The sequence below is a fragment of the Lissotriton vulgaris genome, chromosome 3_1 (genome assembly GCF_964263255.1).
Source record: "Lissotriton vulgaris chromosome 3_1, aLisVul1.2, whole genome shotgun sequence".
NCBI classification, from domain to species: domain Eukaryota; kingdom Metazoa; phylum Chordata; class Amphibia; order Caudata; family Salamandridae; genus Lissotriton; species Lissotriton vulgaris.
The window spans coordinates 1,351,843,268-1,351,863,405 of NC_141689.1; the positions used below are offsets into that span (position 1 = coordinate 1,351,843,268).

Sequence of the window (20,138 nt, forward strand, 5' to 3'; positions counted from 1 at the left end):
CAAGAAATAATACTCCTTGAAAATATGTTAACTTCATTTTAACATGAGCAAATATGCATGTGTAGATTTGCTCATGCGAAAATCTGATTGTTTGCAAGTTCACTTTCCCTCCAACCCCTTTTTTCCCAACTCTTGAAGAAGGTTTATGTCTGCCATTGTCAAGAGTAAATTTCCAATATTTCTGAATATGGGAAAATATGGCAATAAAGGGACAAGTGGAGTTTGTTACAGTACAAGTAGATTTATGAAGAACCCTGCCCGATGGACAAGTAGATATTATATAAAATTCCACACCCCTGTGTCCAGGTTTCCTCTTTCCCCCGATCAGGGAAATCCCGGGGTGGGATGTGTCACGGGCTTGCAGGGCCGGACGAAGAGTTTAATCCTTTTTTTTTTTAATGTTTTTACTAAACAAAAGAAAACATATTTTTAGCATTCTGTGCACGCCAGGTGAGTCACATAGCATGAGGGTTTTCATCGCGTCACAGGATACATTACAGTAATAATCTCATTTAGGATAATGGGGAGTCAGACATTTCCAATGTGGGTACGGCTGTCAGTGGTTCGCAGAGGCCACCCCTGTAGTTATTCCAGAGCCCCCAGACCTTCCCCCACTTGCCAGGGCAACCCCTGGCTACATACACATTCTTTTCACGCATCATGCACCAATCCAGGTCCTCAGACCACTTGGTGAGGTCCGGAGCCCGAGAAGCCCCCCACAGTTGTGCTATATTCCGCTTTGCCACCATACATGCCAGGGCCACCCACTGCTTCTGTGAGGAATTCAGGTCAGTTGGCTCCCACACATTCAACAAGCATCTAAGGGCCTCCAGAGGGATATCTATTCCCATCACCTCCGTCATTACCTCATGGATCTTAAGCCAATACACACTTACATACTCACAGTGCCACAGTACATGGAGGAAGGTTCCCAGCTCACTGCAACCTCTCTTACAATCACCACTCTCTCCCAGCCCCATCTTAACCAGTCGAGGCCCGGTGACGTAGATCCGGTGTAAGATTTTTAATTGAACCAGCTGGAGTCTCATCTGGATGGCTACCACTTTTGGGGAGGAAACAGCCTCAACCCAGTCTTCATCATCCAATATGAGACCATCCTCGCCCCACTTTTCACGTAGCTTCCTTAAAGGATCATCCATGTGATTTACGAGCTTCCTATATATTAGGGAAACAGTTTTTTCTGGGAGGTGGCCATTGAGCACCCGGTCTTCAAGAGGCGATGCCTCAGGGGGCACCTCACCCCTCGGGACTCGGGCCATCAGAGCATGTCGGACCTGGCGGTAGCGGAAGTGCTCACTATCATTCAGTTCATATTTTGCTTTCAGTGACTCAAACGTGTGCATCTCCACCCCGTTCCAAACATCCTTCACCTGGGAGATACCAATCAACTCCCATTTATCAAATCCCTTTGATTTCCACAAGCTCCCCAATTGCTCGGAGTTAATCAATGGCGTTGCTAAAGTTAGTTTACCCTCCCAACCCAAAGACTTATTCGCAATGTGCCAAATTTTTACCGCATGGGCAGTGGGTCCCATTAATTGAAATCTTCCGATCCCGGCGTACAACGCCCTACAGATATTCCGACCTGGTGCCAGTTCTCTATCCATACTGTAGAACAGTGAAGGTTTTGGATCCAACGTCTGCCCAGCCCGGATCTCAACAACAGGGAAAACAGAACAAGGTGGCTGGACAGGAAAAATAACAAAAACAAATTTTTGTCACGTAGTCAATATATACCACGTGACCACCGGGTAAGAATCCCAAAGTAAATTTATTTTCTTTTAACTCAAATTGTTAAGAATTCAAAGGCACGGGCACAGACAAAACAACTGTTACAACAGTGAGTTCAGTGATGACGCTATCTACAAATATACAAATTTTACAAATATACAACACTTACAAAGATGAGTCAAGCAAGACAAATGAGCAGGACACACCAAAACAATACAAAATTCAGTGAACAACATCAATTGTCATTATATACAGTGAAAAAACTTCCAAGTGTAAAGCGAATATGTGACCAGTCCATAAGAATGTAAGACCATGGGACAGGCGGAGGAGGTGGAATAAAGTGCCTGCCTGTCAAACAATCCTGTGGCTAATTGTTTATAGCGGGTTTGCCCGGCTAGGATCCAAAGTGACTAATGAAATTCTATCCTAGGGGCATCCTTAAGGTTTGCCACAGGGTGGAAGTGTCGACGCGTTTCGAACCAGCGTTATTACAGGTTCTCTTCAGGACGGGGACTGGGAGCTGTGATTCTGTAAAAAATATACAGAGTGGGTGTCAGATATTTCTGTCATAGTAGTATCACAAGTTGCTCTGACTCCGGGGTACAAAGAAAAAATTACCTGCACAATGGCACAGGAGTAGCCGTAGTGTCGGTTAAACTCAACCAGGGAAGATTTCTGAAACAACAAGTGAAAGTGGGCTTAGCGCGGTGGCTGACCGGGGGAGTGAGGGAATACAGAGATAGAGATGGCCAGTTGTGTAAACTGTTTTATAGATTCCTACCTGTGCTTCAACCAGGAATAGACTGGAGGTAAGGTGCCCGGGAAGCGGTGCACGAATGGAGTCGGAGACAGCTCACATGTTGAAGCGTCTCTGTGTAGGAACTGAGGGATCATAGAAAACATATTGTCCCGGGTCAATGTCGCACTAATAAATCTGCGCTCCCACAAGTTAATCTCATGTGCCCAAGGAGGAAACCACATACCTGAAGTCCCACCGATCAAGGAAGCCTAATCCGAGCCAGCAAGTAGTTAATAACTTGGGTTGGTACCTGTCAGGGGAAGCGCGAGCTTAAATTAGTGACAGGCTCGAGTGTTAAACACATGGCGAAAATACGGTAAGACGCGTCCCAAGGGCGCGAGGCACTTACCGGATTTACTCCCTCCTTTACAGTAAGTGAGATTAACTTGTGGGAGCGCAGATTTATTAATGCGACATTGACCCGGGACAATATGTTTTCTATGATCCCTCAGTTCCTACACAGAGACGCTTCAACATGTGAGCTGTCTCCGACTCCATTCGTGCACCGCTTCCCGGGCATCTTACCTCCAGTCTATTCCTGGTTGAAGCACAGGTAGGAATCTATAAAACAGTTTACACAACTGGCCATCTCTATCTCTGTATTCCCTCACTCCCCCGGTCAGCCACCGCGCTAAGCCCACTTTCACTTGTTGTTTCAGAAATCTTCCCTGGTTGAGTTTAACCGACACTACGGCTACTCCTGTGCCATTGTGCAGGTAATTTTTTCTTTGTACCCCGGAGTCAGAGCAACTTGTGATACTACTATGACAGAAATATCTGACACCCACTCTGTATATTTTTTACAGAATCACAGCTCCCAGTCCCCGTCCTGAAGAGAACCTGTAATAACGCTGGTTCGAAACGCGTCGACACTTCCACCCTGTGGCAAACCTTAAGGATGCCCCTAGGATAGAATTTCATTAGTCACTTTGGATCCTAGCCGGGCAAACCCGCTATAAACAATTAGCCACAGGATTGTTTGACAGGCAGGCACTTTATTCCACCTCCTCCGCCTGTCCCATGGTCTTACATTCTTATGGACTGGTCACATATTCGCTTTACACTTGGAAGTTTTTTCACTGTATATAATGACAATTGATGTTGTTCACTGAATTTTGTATTGTTTTGGTGTGTCCTGCACATTTGTCTTGCTTGACTCATCTTTGTAAGTGTTGTATATTTGTAAAATTTGTATATTTGTAGATAGCGTCATCACTGAACTCACTGTTGTAACAGTTGTTTTGTCTGTGCCCGTGCCTTTGAATTCTTAACAATTTGAGTTAAAAGAAAATAAATTTACTTTGGGATTCTTACCCGGTGGTCACGTGGTATATATTGACTACGTGACAAAAATTTGTTTTTGTTATTTTTCCTGTCCAGCCACCTTGTTCTGTTTTCCCAGTTCTCCATCCATGGCATACCCCGAGTCTCTTGGAAGTCCGCATACAATTTGATTAATGGCCGCCAGTTGGGAAGCCCAGTAGTATTTCCTCAGATGAGGGAGTCCGATGCCCCCGTCATACCAGGGAAGGATCAACTTCAGAAAGGATATCCTAGGTCTACCCTCCCATAAAAGCTCCCTCTGCAGCCCTTCTATTTCTTTAAAGTAGGACACGGAGACCGGGTCCATCACATTCTGCAGTGCATATAGAAATCTAGGAAGGGACATAATTTTGAACAACGTCGCCCTCCCAAGCAATGAGAGTGGAAGAGCCCTCCAGCGCGTCACATCGCTTTTCAACCGGCTCAGAGGGGAACACAAATTGCGCTCAAACCTAAGCTTTGCATCATATGTTATATAAATGCCTAAGTAAGTGAATCCCACCTTTTCTATCTGGAGAGGACACAACTGCGGGATCACTGGTGGTTCCCCGTATAAGACAAATAGGACAGATTTCGACCAGTTAATCGCAAATCCAGAGTATCTACCAAAGATTGACAGGGCGTCCAAAAAACATATCAGAGAAGCTCTGGGCCTGGTGAGGTACAACATAATTTCATCTGCGTAAAGTGAGATCTTGTCTTCCCACTCCGTTGTCCATCTCAGACCGGGTATTGTTAGGTCCCATCGGACCCACGCCGCCAAAGGCTCCAACGCCAGCGCAACGAGCAACGGGGACAAGGGGAACCCCTGCCCCATGCCCCTCTACAAAAAAAAGTCAGCCGACTTACAGTTGTTGACTGTCACTCTCGCCAAGGACATAGCATAGAGAAGTCTCACCCACTCTATGAATTCCTCCCCAAAACCCATCTTTGCCAGCACCACAAACTGATAAGGCCACTCCACTCTGTCAAAAGCCATGGTGGCATCAAGTGACACTAAAACCACGAACGACCGAGGAACCCATGCAGTCGACGCAGGTTTAGCGCAGAGTTACGGCGCAGCATAAATCCTGACTGTAATATGAGGCAAACTCTTCCGCCACCTCCTGCGGATCAGTAACACTGCACGCTTCCCTAACAATTAACTCAGGCACCAGACTGGAGGCTCTCTCCCCCCGTTCAAGCCATGCAATTAATTTCCCCGCCTTATCACCATGCTCGTAGATTCTACTCTGTATATCATTGTATTGAGCAACAGCCTTTACTCGGGCCCTGCCCCTATACTCGTCCTGACGGAGTTTCAAACGATGGAGACCGTTCTAGCTGGGCGACTCCGATATTTCTTTCTCTAAGGTCATCACCTCTGTCTCCACTCTAACAATATCTTTCTGATGCTTCCTTTTATTCCTCGCTACCACGGACAGAACCTCACCTCGTATAACCGTTTTGTAGGCTTACCAGAGTATCCCTGCCGAACTTACACTGCCAACGTTTTCATTAAAATACTGGTCTGAGAGGCGTACAGTCTCTTTCTTTACGCACGGGTCTATAAGATACCACGCGTTAATGGGGGCAATTCTACCCGCCGACAGACTATCACTGTCTAATCGCAACCACACGGGGGAATGATCAGATATACCTCTGCTCATAAACCCGGTTTCCCTGATGGTCACTGCTTCCGCAGCTGGTATAAGAATATAGTCTAACCTTGACATGCTACTATGCGCAGCAGAGACGTGAGTGTACTGCTTCTGCGTGGGGTTCCGTGTTCTCAAGCTATCTACCAGACCCAATGTTTCTAAAAATTCTGGGAGCCACCGCTGGGACTGACAAAGAACCCTCCCTGGGTGTCTATCAAGCTCTCCATCCAACACTGTGTTGAAGTCACCCCCCACGACGAGAGGGCCCAAGGGCAGCGTGAGAAAGACAGCGCCTAGGTCTCGGAAGGTGTCGGATTGTAGGCCAGGCGGAACATACGCTGACAAGATTGTTACTGTCTTACTCTCCAACTGACCGGAAACACCCACATACCTGCCTCTCTGGTCCGCCCATGTTGATCGAATCTCAAAGGGAAAGGAGTTTTTAAACAATATTCCTACCCCCCTCGAACCTGTGGTGAACCCAGCGTGTGCCACTAACTTATATCCTCCTTTATGTAGTGCCATACATCTATTGCCAATCAGGTGTATTTCTTGTAACAATACCACGTCCGGGGAGTGTCTCTGTATGAACTGATTCACCATCCCCCGTTTGATCCTGTTGCCTAACCCATTAACATTCCAGCTCAGTATCTTCATCCTCAATCCTTTCCCTTCTCGTGACATTTACCCAATTACCATGATCGCATGCACCCAACGTGAACATACACAGTTATTCAATAATTTCAAAAAAGTTGAACAAAAACAGAAAAATAATCTCTCCCGACCGCCCACCCCACCCCGCCACCCTGCACCCCTGCATCAGGCCTGAGCCCCACCCCAACTCGCAGTGTGCCTGTGGCCCCCCCCCCACTAATCTAAGGTAACTAAAAGTAGTAACGGGGCGGAACCCAATGCCCAGCCCCTCCCTCCCCTCCACAGTATTATTCCCGAATTATACGTATCTGCAAAGTCCCCCTGAGTGCAACAAAGTCTTTAATCCTTATTCCTTTCCGCCCCGTGAACAGGACTCGTGGGGTCCCTTTAACGTTGCCTGGGCATTCCCGGAGGAGGAGAACTTTGGAGTGACGTCACCAGCTTTCCACCACTCAGGGATCGAGGGGGTGCTCAAAGACCGCCTCCAGGAAGAAGACGGCGTGAAAGCCGGGCGGAGAACGGGAGTGGAGACGCCGGAGCCGAGCAGCTTCCTCGAGGAGAAATCCCGCTGTCAAGAGGAAGAAGACGACGGACAGCCCAGGAGAACAGACACGCCAGGAGGCCAACGTTGTCACGAGCCGCCCGTCGCACTTCTGGAAAAGTGTGGCTGGACAAGGTACGGGGCCAGCTAAAGGGACTATTTCTATCACAGGGTGGGACGGGGTAGGGGAGGTTTGAAGGAGGTCACGGGACCCCTTATGTCTGTGTTCCTGTAATACTCACCTCCCGAGCATATTCAGTCCTTGCCGATGGGGCTTAATACCTCACGACAAAACTGGTGATAGTCCCTGGTGATTCCCTCACTCCCCGTCCCCCCTCTTCCAAGCCCAGAACCCCAGAGCCACCAGTAACCTCAGCGTTTCTTCTTTTCTTTTATGTATAAGGCCTGACTGGGGAACTCCTGATGGTCGCTTGGGCAGAACACTGAAAGCACGACATCGGAACCAAGAAGGACTTCGGACTAAGTGCCCCTCCCGAGAAGGAGACTGTTTATGTTTACGTGGTGTTGCCCCTCCCGATACGAGGGGTGTTTCATTTGACTAGTGTTCTGTTGACTGCTAAATAAAACGCCACCAGCGAACTCTCATGAGTGGTTCCACCTTATTGTGACTACACGAACCTCCACCCCCTCCTGCCTAGTTGACAGACACTCAGAATTCTGTTTAAAAAGAAATTGCTGAGTGAACCCACGAATACTAGCTTTGCAAGCGTCCCAAACAAAAATACATGAAGTGGAATTAAGATTAATTTTGATAAAATCTGTAAAATGTCATTTGAGCTGGGAGATGAATGCTGTGTTTGTAAATAAATGCCTGGGAAAAGAAAACATCCTAGGGCCTGTATGGATTTGTGCTATATCAAACAGGAGCAAGATAGGATTATGATCTGAGGTGACTCTAGGGCAGGGGTCTCCAAACCGTTCCTGGAGGGCCGGATCCATTCCAGATTTTTTGGATATCCCCATTGAGATACATGTAGTAATTTTAAAAATCTGGCATGGATCCGGCCCTCCAGGAACGGTTTGGAGACCCCTGCTCTAGGGCATAGCTCAATAGAGCTAGTGTTCACAACATTAACAGAAGCCCAGGCCATGTCGGTGCGGGAACAGAGTTTATGCGGAGCAGAGTAGTAAGTATAACCCGCCACATTTGGATGGATACTGCGCCAAACAGCTCTAAAATTATGAATGCGTCCAATTTCTAGAATGGAGGCGCGGGATCTACGCATCCGTTGAAAAGCACTGCGCCTGGTAGTGTCTAATTGGTAACCCATTATACAATTGAAATCACCCATGATGACAAGTTCTCCCTCCCACTCCAAAAGTTCCATGTTCAATTTATCAAAAACAGAAGAATCGTCAGAGTTTGGGCCATAAACAACACAAAAGACAAATTTACATTTTTCAATTAATAACTGCACAATAGCCCATCGTCCACTTTTATCAGAAACAGTTTTACAGATTTCTGCTCTGAGACGTCTATCTTTAAGAATGGCAACCCCCCTAACCGAGGCATTAAAAGATGAAAAGATAATAACCTCATAGCCAAGTTGTCCCTATAGCTTTCTATCCTTATAAGCAATAGTTTTCGGATAAGAAAACAAAATGTGGGTCGTACAGTGCTAATTCTTCTCGAACCAGGCGTCTTTTATTCTTATTATTAAGACCTGCAACGTTCCATGCCAAACATCTCAGCCGTAACATTTAAAGAAATTCAAATAACTCTTATCATTCTGCAAAAATAAAACGGATAAACCTCTCCCGACCATTTCCAACAGATCTCTTTCTCTGGGTGTTTTTTTCAAAAGAAAAACCCCCTCACCCACCCACCCCCTGAAACGCCCACCCCCCCCTCCCGCCGCTCCCTCACCTCTCTCAGGAGGGAACACCCCTCGATGTTCTACTGCCGCTGGATTGGCAGCTACCATGGGGAGCAGCATGAGGCTCACCCTACTACCCTACCCAGGAGAAAATAATAAAGAAGAGAAAAGGGAAAGAAAGTATCATAACAGAATAAGTGAATATATGTGCATAAGATAGAAATAATAATTAAGTAGAAAATCTAAACTTTCCCCTTCTCTAAGTAAAGCGAATGTGGAAAGTACCCTCTCTGCCTCCTTTTCATCGGTGAAAATGTAAGTATGGCCACCCTTAATAACTTTTAGGCGAGCAGGCTCCTGTAGAAACACTTGCCCGCCAAGAGATTTAAACGGATCAATAAGCTTGCGGAGCTTCCGCCGTCTATCCATGGTGGCCTTACTAAGGTCAGATCGAACAAAAAAAGAAACATTTTCAATTATAACAAGAGAATTTGGCCTTGCTTTTAAAGAAACAGCCTGTCTCTATAAAAAATTACCAAAATAAATAAGAAAAGGACGGAGCCACCAAGAGGAACTTCATTCACAACAAAATCCTGACCAACTCCACCAACTCGAAGGAACTTTTCAGTGTCATTCAAGAATTCACCAATCCACGCAGCGAAGCCACAGACATCACCCCATACCAAGACCTCTGCGACAAGCTTAGAACCTATTTCCACCTAAAGATCAAAAAACTCTACTACAACTTCATTGACCATCCACCAGGTGCCAGACGCTCCCCACCCCCCCCAAAAAACACCAGCCAGCCCACCATATCCAACTCGACACCAATCACAGCTGAAGACACCACCTCGACCATGAAAAGCATCCACTTGGGGGCCCCCAACGACCTCTTCCCCCCTCACATCTACCACAGAGCCGCGGCCACCATCGCACCCAATCTACAATGCACCATAAACACCACCTTCAAAACAGGCACCTTCCCAGACGACTGGAAGTGCGCAGCAGTCAAAACCCTGCTCAAGAAGCCCATACCTGACCCCACCGACCTCAAGTACTATCGGCCCTATCTGAACAGGTCTTGCACCTCTTTGGTCTGTGGGACGTTCTCTGCACCCGTATTTTGAATTGCTACAGGCTGCCAAATGCCGCAGTGTGCGTCAATGGGCATACATCCTCTCGCTTCCCGATTGGCAGGGGGACCAGACAAGGGTGCCCCCTATACCCTATCTTGTTTGCCCTATACATGGAACCGCTGGCGCAAAGGATTCGGCAACATGCCCTCATCAAAGGAATCAAATTCGGAGGGGACACACACAAGATTAGCCTATACGCTGATTATATTTTACTCTCTCTCACCGACCACGTCCAATCTCTTTGTGCGCTTTTTATTGAACTGCAGTTTCACGCTTGCCTCCGGGTTCAAAATTAACACTGATAAATCAATCGCCCTCAATATCTCCCTATCGTCCGTTGGCCGAGGTACAGGAGGAACACTCTATGCAGTGGTCTAGCACCACGGTCCCATACCTGGGGGTGCTCCTGGGCCCAACCACTCCAACCACCATAGAAGCGAACTATACCAGACTCCGCGCGCAGCTCCGCGGAGAGCTCCGGAGATGGAATCGCCATTCCCTCTCCTTGCTGGGGAGGATAGCTGCCACCAAAATGACACTCCTGCCGCAGATACTTTACCTGTTTCAGTCCCTTCCCTTACGTCCCCCGACGGGCTGGATCCAACAGACACAATCCGAATTGGCGCGTTTCATATTGCAGGGTCGTCGCCCGCGCTTTAAGCAAGCCAGCGCAGTCCTTCCGCCTGAACATGGTGGCGTAGGGGTACCCGATCTACAACTTTATTTCTATGCTGCACAGCTCCGAAGCCTAGTGGAATGGCATCAGTTGGAATCTGGCAAAAATTGGCTCTTTCAGGACCAGGCAGTGGCGGGCATGACCTTACAAGGGATCCCCTTCCTTCCGAAACACCACCGGCCGCCTAACCTCTACGCGTCCCAGATCACTGGCACGGTCATGGAGGTGTGTGATCGGGCCGCCACCAAACACGAGTTAACATCTTTCCTATCCCCTCTAACACCGCTATTTGCCAACCCCGACTTCATCCCGGGTCTTGACCCTAAGGTATTTGCGGTATGGCGACAATCCCCTTGCAGGTCTCTAGGACATCTCTTTAACCTGAACGGAATCCTTTCATTTCAACAGATGAGAGAGGACTATGGCATCCCAGAGGGTGATAGGTTATCCTATTTGCAGGTTCGTCATTGGGCTCTTCATCCACAGGTTAGGCCGGGGGCGCAACATCATCCCACTCCATACGAGAAGTGGCTAGTCACTCGCACGTCTGACAAAAAACTAATTTCCGACCTGTACCAACACTTCCTTGTTACGAACATTTACACATACAATGCTGGTAGGTGTCAGTGGGAGCTGGGGAGGGCCCTCACACCCAAAGAGTGGCGCGATATTTACCACAGAGCTAGACACTCCGCATATCATGCAGGCCTGACTGAAACCCTGACCAAAGTTGCCACTTACTGGTACCATACACTTGAGAGCCTTCATCAATTTGACCCCCGCATTAGCGACCGTTTCTGGAGAGGATGTGGGGAACGAGGCACACTAGAACATTTGCTGTGGAGTTGCGACCGACTGCAGGGGTACTGGAGCGCAATTCTGGATGACATAGACTCACACCTAGATACCCAATTTCCCCAGTGTTGGCCTATGTCCTTCTGGGGTTGCCCACCACCTTGATGTATCCCTTGAAATCACAGAGAGGCCGCCTTATCGCTATTGCACTAGGGGCGGCTACACAAAACATTTTAGCACATTGGAGGACTCCACAGGCCCCCCCACATTCAGGCTGGCTGCACAGGTTGTAGATGGTGCTCGGCATGGAGAAGCTGTCGCTGGCCGGGAGAGGGGAGGAATTCCAGGAATTGTGGCAGCCTTTTTTGACACTACTCACAGGGGAGTTCCGTGAACTGAGTTGTCCAAGATACCTAAGCCTTCTTCATTTGTCAGGTACCCCAATCCCAGAACGAAGGGAACCCGGGCTCAAACAGAAGGTCACGCACTGTTGAATCTTTCATCTTCTCCCCTTTTTCTATCTAGTGGGGTTCTCCTTTTGATTTGTGGACAGAAGGGGGTGGGTGGTGGGAGGGTTATGTTGATTTGTTTTGGGGTGTTCTATGTGACCTGTATAGCTGTTCAGCTCCTAGTAAGCTCCGAATATGTTTATCTTTATTGAATTGGAGCCTGTCTTGCTATGCCTGACGAAAAGATTGAGGTCCTATTGTCTTGTTTTTTCTGAAATTCCAATAAAAGATTTAAACCATAAAGTTAATGCTGGAAGCTCACTGACATGTCTCAGTGAAATGACAGCACTTAAGAATGTTACCTTCCAGGATAAAAACAGGAGGGGCTCGAATGGAGGGTACCGAATGAAGGGCCCATTAGCCTCGTCAATAGAATATTGAGATTGCAAGTGGAAGCTGGTAGTACCCTAGGAGGAATGAATCTTTTAAGACATTTCAGGGAGGCTTTGATAACTGGAATCCTGAATAGGGAAGTGTGTTGTCTGTGTTTAGGTATGCAGCTACTGCCGCTAGATGTAGCCTTATAAATGTAAAATCTAGACTGGAGGTATGTAAACATAAAAAAAAAACAATGTTTTTAACATTGGCTCGAAAAGGATCAAATGTGTAATAACTGACAATAGTGAACAAATCTTTTTAATTTTGAAGCATAACAGGCAGGAGTAGTGGGCCTGCGTGCCTCTTTAAGGCTGTCCATACAAGGATGCAGTAGATTTAAATAATCAAATGCTAGCAAGGTTAAGGGACCTAGGATCTGTGTCTGATTTCACCATGGTTCTGCGTAAGAAGGTCCTGCCTGTCTGGCATTACCTTGTTGGGAACCATGGATAATTCGAAGAGTGTGGTGAACCATGGTTGTTGTGCCCCTGTGTGAGTCACTAGGATGTGTGTGAGAGATGTCTGCTGAAGTTTGGGAAGCAGTGGGAGTAGAAATCCGAGGACTCTGGGTGTTGGAACTTGGAGGAGAAGTTTGGGCATTTGACTTTTTCTGCTGTGGCCAAAAGGTCTATGTTTGGATGACCCCAACACTGCAAATATGGGAGGAGTACTTTCACTCATGAAGTTGTTGGCACCATCTGCAGAGATCTGCAAACTTGTTGTTCACTTCCAGGAGGTCCTCCACTAACAGGTAAATGTTGTATCGGACAGCCCCCTTCCAGATGTTCTGGGTTACATGAGATAGCTGAGTGGACCTGATGCCCCCCTGTGTTTGCAGGTAATACATGGCAGTCATGTTGTCTATTTTTATCAGGACTACTTTGCCAATCAGTTAGGGAAGGAAGGCTTTTGGCGCTAGTTGAACAGCTAGTAACTCCAGGTGATTGATATGGAGAGGTGTTTTGGTGATTATCCAGATTCCTTGGATAGTCACTCCCCAACCCATCAAGGAGGCGTCCGTTGTTATAGTTCTCTGTGAAACTGGATTTAGGAAAGGCTGTCCTTTTGAGAGATTGTTGGCATTCTACCACTGCAGAGAGTGGCAAGTTTGACGGTCGATCAACACTAGATCTTCTCATTGACACTGCACTTGAGTCCATTGGTGTGCCTAGCACTCTTGCAGCAGACGCATGTTGAGTCTTGCATGAGGTGCTATGGCTATGTATGAAGCCATCATACTGAGGAGACGCATAACAGTCCTCATTGTTACCTACTGATGAGGCTGGAGCTGGAAAATGAGCACCTGGAAGGATTGAATCCAGGTGGCATTGGGGTAAGCCACCCGTTTGTGAGTCGAGGATGGCTCCTAGGTAGGGTTGTATTTGACGGGGTTGGAGGTGGGATTTGATTGCATTGATGGTAAAACCTAGTTGATGAAGTAGTTTATGGTGCCCTGAGTGTGTTGGAAGAACTTTTGACGAGTTGCGCTTTTGATGAGCCAATCGTCTAAGTATGGAAAAACATGTACGTTTTGCCTGTGCAGGTGAGCTGCTACTTCTGAGAGACATTTTGTGAAAACTCTAGGGGAAGTTGTTGCCCCAAAGGGAAGCACTTTGAATTGGAATTGCTGTCCGTTCATTACGAACCTGTGGTATCAGCGATGTACTAGGTGAATAGAAATGTGGAAATATGCGTCCTTCATTTCGAGTGCAGCCATGAAATCGCCTTGTTGTACTAACGGAATAGCATCTTAAACAGTGACCATGTGGACGTGCTCTGAGAGAATATATTCGCTTAGGAGTTCTGAGGTCCTATATTGGTCTTAATATATCCATCCTATTTGGGAATAAGCAAGTAGAGTGAATAGACTCCTGTGCCTTTATGATACATTGGCACTGGCTCTATGGCCCCTTTTTTTTTTTTAGAAGTGCCTGAACTTCCTCCATGAGCAACTGTTGATATTCTGATGAAAGTGTCTGTTTGTGAGGTGAAATGTTTGGAGGTGTGGAAGTGAGCTCCAAACAATAACCATGTTCGATAATATCCAACACCCACTGGTCGGAGGTGATGTTTCGCCAGGCGGAAAATAAGCCTTGTAGTCTGCCACCCGACAAGTGCTGTGTGGTCAGGATGGAAGGGAGGGGAGGGTTTGATTGGCAAGTCAGAGTTTGATGGTGGTAGCGGAGGACTTGGTGAAACCGCTCTTGTGCATCTACCCTTGCGATTATTGCCCCTGTAGTATGCCCTGGACGAGGTGTTCTGGTCCTAAGGATGAAGATGGAGGTCTCAGACTAAGTCAGTCAACAAATCTCTGTTTTACTACAGATTAATCACACTATTGTGTATCTATGATTTTGTGTAGATTTGTATAATATTATGATCCTATATATATATATATATATATATATATATATATATATATATATATATATATATATATATATATATCTTGATGTATAGTATTTACATTGAATGTGGGTTATGTATTCTATATGTTTTTTTATGATTATTACCTATTTTGAACTAATTGTGATATAACACACTCACTTATCCCAATGTATTTTTGGGGGGATTATAGCACACTGGTCTATTATAACGCCTGGTAGCGTTTCATTATCCCTTCATAAAATGCCCCCTTTTGTTTTTGTAATCCGACCAGTATTAATTGGCAAATAGGCCGGTCATGCATATTGATTGTCATACAACTTCCTTCCATAATCGGGATCGAGTGTCCCTTTGGTGCTCTACCTTGAAACATCATCGCGTAGTACCCTTTCTATTTCCATAGGCGGGACGTCTTATGCAGCACGTGATTTCACGTTGTGTGCAGATGCGCCCGATACTTCCTGGAAGACGCTGCTTTCCCCGGGGCCAGTCAATTCAATTGCGGTTCCGTTTCTCGGATTTAGGAATCATTGACCCCTCAACAGGTATTTATACAAATGGAGCATTACGGGGCAATTATTGCTCATGGACTTCTATGGGCGATATATAATATTGTTGTTCATGGAGTTGTAAGGTACACGCTTTCCCTAAGAGGGTCATTTTCTCGCGACAGGACGTTGGGGCTCATATTACAGCACCGCCTTCTTGTGACTCCTGCTCCTGTTTTGGCTAATAGAGTGGGTAAGTGAAGTCCTTGAACTTCTATAATACCTTGCACTTACTCGCTATATTTTTTGTACTTAGTCCTGTTTTCCCCCCTTTTTTGTTTAGAGGAACATTGGAATTCCCTTCCTCTTTTAAAATGAAATATTCACTATGAGGAAATTATTGGACAAACACTGAACATACTATTAACGGGTGAGTGTTCATCTAATGGCCTGTCAATAGTGAGTGACAGGGTATGTATTATTGTGCCTTCTGGATATGGGCACTGAGCCAGTCTTTTTAATTTGTGTCCTTTAGGTGGCTTTGATTCATTTACTGTCGGAACGCGACCTGCTTCTTTCATCTTTGGTAAAGTACCCTACCATTGACCTAATTTATTTAGTTTCGTTAATTACTTAGGCTGACTGAGTCAATTTTATAATAATTTTGATTCATTTTCAGGTCCCACCCCTCCCCCCGTCCAGTCCCGAAGAAGAACCGCAGCAGAGGTGTCAAAATTCCCCTTATTGCGCTAGGGTCGAAACGTTGACGATCATACCCCCATGTTTTGGGGCCTAGACCTTTACAACCTTGCCCCCTTCCCTTGTACAACCCAGTAATGAAAAACTGTGTGGGTAGGCTTCTGTGTTTTGTTCCACTAGAATAATTGTCATTTTAGTTGTACATAGAATTTGAACCTTGTTCTCTCAAATTACCTTTCCCTTTTCAATTCACTTGAGCACCCCCTTTTTTTCACTGCAATCTGCAGTCTTTCTTTTTCTTTATTGAATTGTTTTTATAAAAATGTTAAAAATAAATTTGAAATATTAGAAAATATAGACAAAGAAATTTCTACATTTAAAGATAACACACTGAATAATAAAATAGCACAATACGAGAGAGACTCTAAGGCATTCACGCTCGAGAAAGCATATCCATTTCTGAAGGACGAGTACTATACTCAGCCTGAGTCAAGGGGAGCATTGCGTAATTATCAGGGGAGGTCCCGATATAGGTTTAAAACCTTTTCCGAAACCTCATCATGATCAGACTCATCGGGCTCTGATACGCGAGGAAACCAAAATAAAAAGCAGGTGTCTTTTTTAGAGAAGGACCAGCAAGGAAAAAACAGATTCAAGGTGCCATGGGGGATGCGGACAAGGAGGAATTTTTACAAATCATAAAGGCGCCATCCACAATAGTCAATCTATCAGACAAAACACTCACAAAAGATGAGGAATCCGTACTAAATCTTGGACTAAAATTTGTACCTCGTCAACAAACAGACTTTACCCAAATGAAGTTAAAGACCATAGAATTTTGTCGCAAAATTCGACTGAGGGCCTTTTTTGCCAATCAGCCACCTATGATAGAAAAAGAAACTACAGGGTTACGTAATAAATCGACCTTCATACCTAGTCAAAAAATTCCTAAACAGGTTTATGCCTTCGAACAAATCATGCTTTCCTCAATTGACAAACTAGAGAGAAATAAAAAATATTTCCAACAGAATATGAGTAAAGGACAGAGAAGTGCACTACATGACTTGAGGAATGATACGTCGATAATTGTGAAACAGACCGACAAAGGCGGAGCTGTAGTCCTTTGGCCAAGAGAACAATATCTTGCTGAAGCCAATACACAGGTGAGCAACACTGTTTGGTATAGAACCCTACAGGAAGATCCGGTCAAAAACATTCAGGGACTGATAGCAGATACTGTTAAAATAAGGTTAGATGAAGGCTATGTTGGTGTGAGAGAAGGTGAATTTTTAATCAAAAAATATCCCAGGACTCCAATCCTGTACTTCCTCCCCAAGATCCATAAAAGTCTTAATGAGCCGCCAGGACGACCCATTGTTTCTGGGTGCGATTCCTGCCTGGAACCACTTGCGAAATATGTTGATTTTTTCTTGAAGCCCTTTGTTAGCTCTGTTAAATCATATCTCAGAGACACAATGGATTTCCTCGTCAAAGTAGAAGGGACTGATTTTAATCCTGCATCACAATTGCTTGTGACAATGGACGTCACGTCCCTTTATACCCAAATACCCCAGGGAGAGGCATTGGAAGTAATTGAGCTTTATTTAGAGGCTCGTGCAAGACCACATCGAGTCCCTACCAGCTTTATTCTCAAATTGGCAGAAATAGCGTTGAGCAAAAATTACTTCCGATTCAATGAGCAGTTCTTTATGCAGACCAAAGGGACTGCTATGGGATGCCCTTATGCTCCTGAGATGGCCATATTGTATATGGCAGAATATGAGAAGAAATTTATTGAAAAGGATAACCCATATTGCAGTCACATTAAGCAATGGCTACGATATATCGACGACGTGTGGCTCCTGTGGCAGGGGAGCCACACGGAGTTGATGAAATTTCATGGATGGCTTAATTCCAAACATCCAGACATTAAATTTTCTATTGAGATCAGTGACACAAGAATGACGTTCCTGGATGTGGAAATCACATGTTCAAACGGGAAGTTGGTCTCCTCTTTGTACAAGAAGCAGACTGATAAAAACACAATACTGCACCACCAAAGTGACCACCCCAGGAACTTGAAGGCTAACTTGCCCTATGGCCAACTGCTCCGTATCAGGAGAAACTGCACGGAGTTGTCAGAGTATGAAAGACACGCTGACACATTCTGTCACGAAATGGAAAGCCGTGGTTATCCGAAAAAACTGTTAAAAAACTCATTCAAGCGGGCACGATGTACACCGCGCAAATGTTTGCTACAAACAAAATCAAAGGCTGAACTAGACCGGATGGTCTGTGTCACCACATTTGGGCATGACACAAACAAATTCAGACAAACCGTGTTAAAAAATTGGCACTTACTAGAAAACCTGGACTGTCCATTTCCCCGTCCTCTTTTCGCGTATCGTAAGAACAGGAGCATCGGACAACATCTTGTCCGAGCCGAGATAGCATTACGCAAACCTAAGAGTGACCTATTGTCTCAATGGGGAATGAAACCCATTGAGGGACATCATTAATGTGGGACATGCGTGGCCTGTGGGACTACTGTGGAAGGGAAATGTTGTGTATGTAGTCATCTGCCCATGTAATAAGATTTACATAGGCAAGACAACACAACAAGTGAATATGCGCATAACGCAACATAAGTCTAGAATCAAGAATAAAGTGCTATGGTGGAGCATTGCATTGAAAATAAACACACTGAGAATGACTTAAAGTGGTCAATTCTATATGTTCTGCAACAGTCTAGACCCATTGACCATGATAAACTTCTACTAAAAAAAGAGGCCTACCTTAAACTTAAGTTTAATAGCGCACTCAGCGGGCTCAACTCGCTTTCTGAAATATCTAGAGTGTGAGCTTTATCTAGTATAGTGCCTCCAAAAGAAAGGGTCGATGGTAATTGCGCGTATGTTTTCATATGTGGTTTAAATTCACCTTTTTTCACATCTAAATGATAGCCTTCTCTAGCGACCCCACTCTAAGATGGCCGCCAAGCAAGTAGCTATAAGTAGGTCCAAAACCATGTTACAACATGGCTGCCAAACTAAGTGAATGAGAGCTTTCTCTAGCGACCCCACTCTAAGATGGCCGCCAAGCAAGTAGCTATAAGTAGGTCCAAAACCATGTTACAACATGGCTGCCAAACTAAGTGAATGAGAGCTAGATGCCGAGTCACAGCTTGTTCAAGTAAGTCTAGAGCTAACATGGGTCTGATTTGCCACCAATATTGCAGTAGCCCCAGAAACCTAATAAAACGCTGTTATTTCCTCTAGGGAAAGCGAGCGCAAATAATAAGGACTGAGGAAAGCGGTGCTACATGGTTAGAAAGCGTTTACCGCTGCAACCGATTAGAACACGAACAGCCCAAGCGAGGAATCCCTCAGAGCAGGTATGCCGAGTAGAGCAACGAGTGCCATATTCTCTCTGTCTGTGCATAAAAAGCGCGTAAAACGTTATTCTCATTATTTTCAGGCTGTAATACAAGACTGAAAATTAACTCCCATTTGGTGGAAACGTAGGATCACGAGCATGATCCAGTAAGGTATGTTGATAACATATGTGCCCCATTCTGGTCTTAGAAAGTGAGCAAGAACAGGTCATGATACCTGCGTTTGTTTTTAGATCCCGAAAAGAAAAGAAACTCAGTCAGAACTAATACCCTACCCTTGACCGGCGGCTGCTGGTTCAACAGGTAATGTGAGGAATCTGAGTTAAATGTAGTTGGAAGCTAAACAACTGTCAGAAATGTAGCTAAAACAAGTTTTATTTTATACACTTGCAGATATCCCGTATTAAGACAGAGCCCTGATGAGAATCCGTAGAGTTGACATACCGGATTCGAAACGCGTTGGCGTAAAAAGATTAGCCATTTATTGGTTGAATGGACTGAATGAATTAATTTGAAGTCTATTTTTCCTTTTTTTGAATTGCCTACATTCAACTGTAGTTCATTGATTTATGATTGTCATCAAGTTTATACTTTTGACTCTGGTCTTTATGGAATTACGGATGATTTTTTCTTCGTAGTATGAATATTTGAGTGTATATATATCAGAGCAATTCACTTTGTATAATACAACTAGTTATGTGTATGTGTTTGTGTTGTAAATAATCGCGAATTGTAAATAATTGTATATAAGGTGTACAAAACGATAAGGTGTCCCTTTCATACATCAATACTTAAAAAAAGACAAAAAACAAATAAATAATAAAAGGGTTTGAGTGATATACCCGTACGAACCAGGAAGTCTCTTATGGTTTGTTCCCTCAAAAATAGAGGATTTAAGTAAGTGTGTGGCTGGCAATCTGTGTACTTAGCTAACAAAATTAAGGCAGCATTTTCACTAGCGTCAAGAGTTCGTCTTATTTCTTCTGAGGCAGTATTCAGTGATAATTCTGTACTATGTTGATTTCTGAAGCCGAATTGGGTGTGATCCAAAAGCTCATTGTTTTTAATAAAAAGTGAGACCTTAGAGTTAAAGGCCTTCTCCACAATCTTTGAAAGAAAGGGAAGGCGTGA

The 20,138-nt window shown here is 45.1% G+C and overlaps 1 protein-coding gene and 1 long non-coding RNA gene across 4 annotated transcripts in view; one reads left to right on the forward strand and one right to left on the reverse strand.

Moving 5' to 3' along the window:
• Positions 1-20,138, reverse strand: part of LOC147727877 (tyrosine-protein phosphatase non-receptor type 9-like) — a 1,887,882-nt gene that overhangs the window by 1,344,305 nt on the left and 523,439 nt on the right. The gene's annotated exons all lie outside the window — the stretch shown is intronic.
• LOC147727881 (uncharacterized) lies at positions 18,749-19,856 on the forward strand. The gene is made up of 5 exons (XR_015309522.1): positions 18,749-18,805; positions 18,892-19,007; positions 19,091-19,160; positions 19,241-19,310; positions 19,401-19,856. It is a non-coding gene; the product is annotated as an uncharacterized LOC147727881 (long non-coding RNA).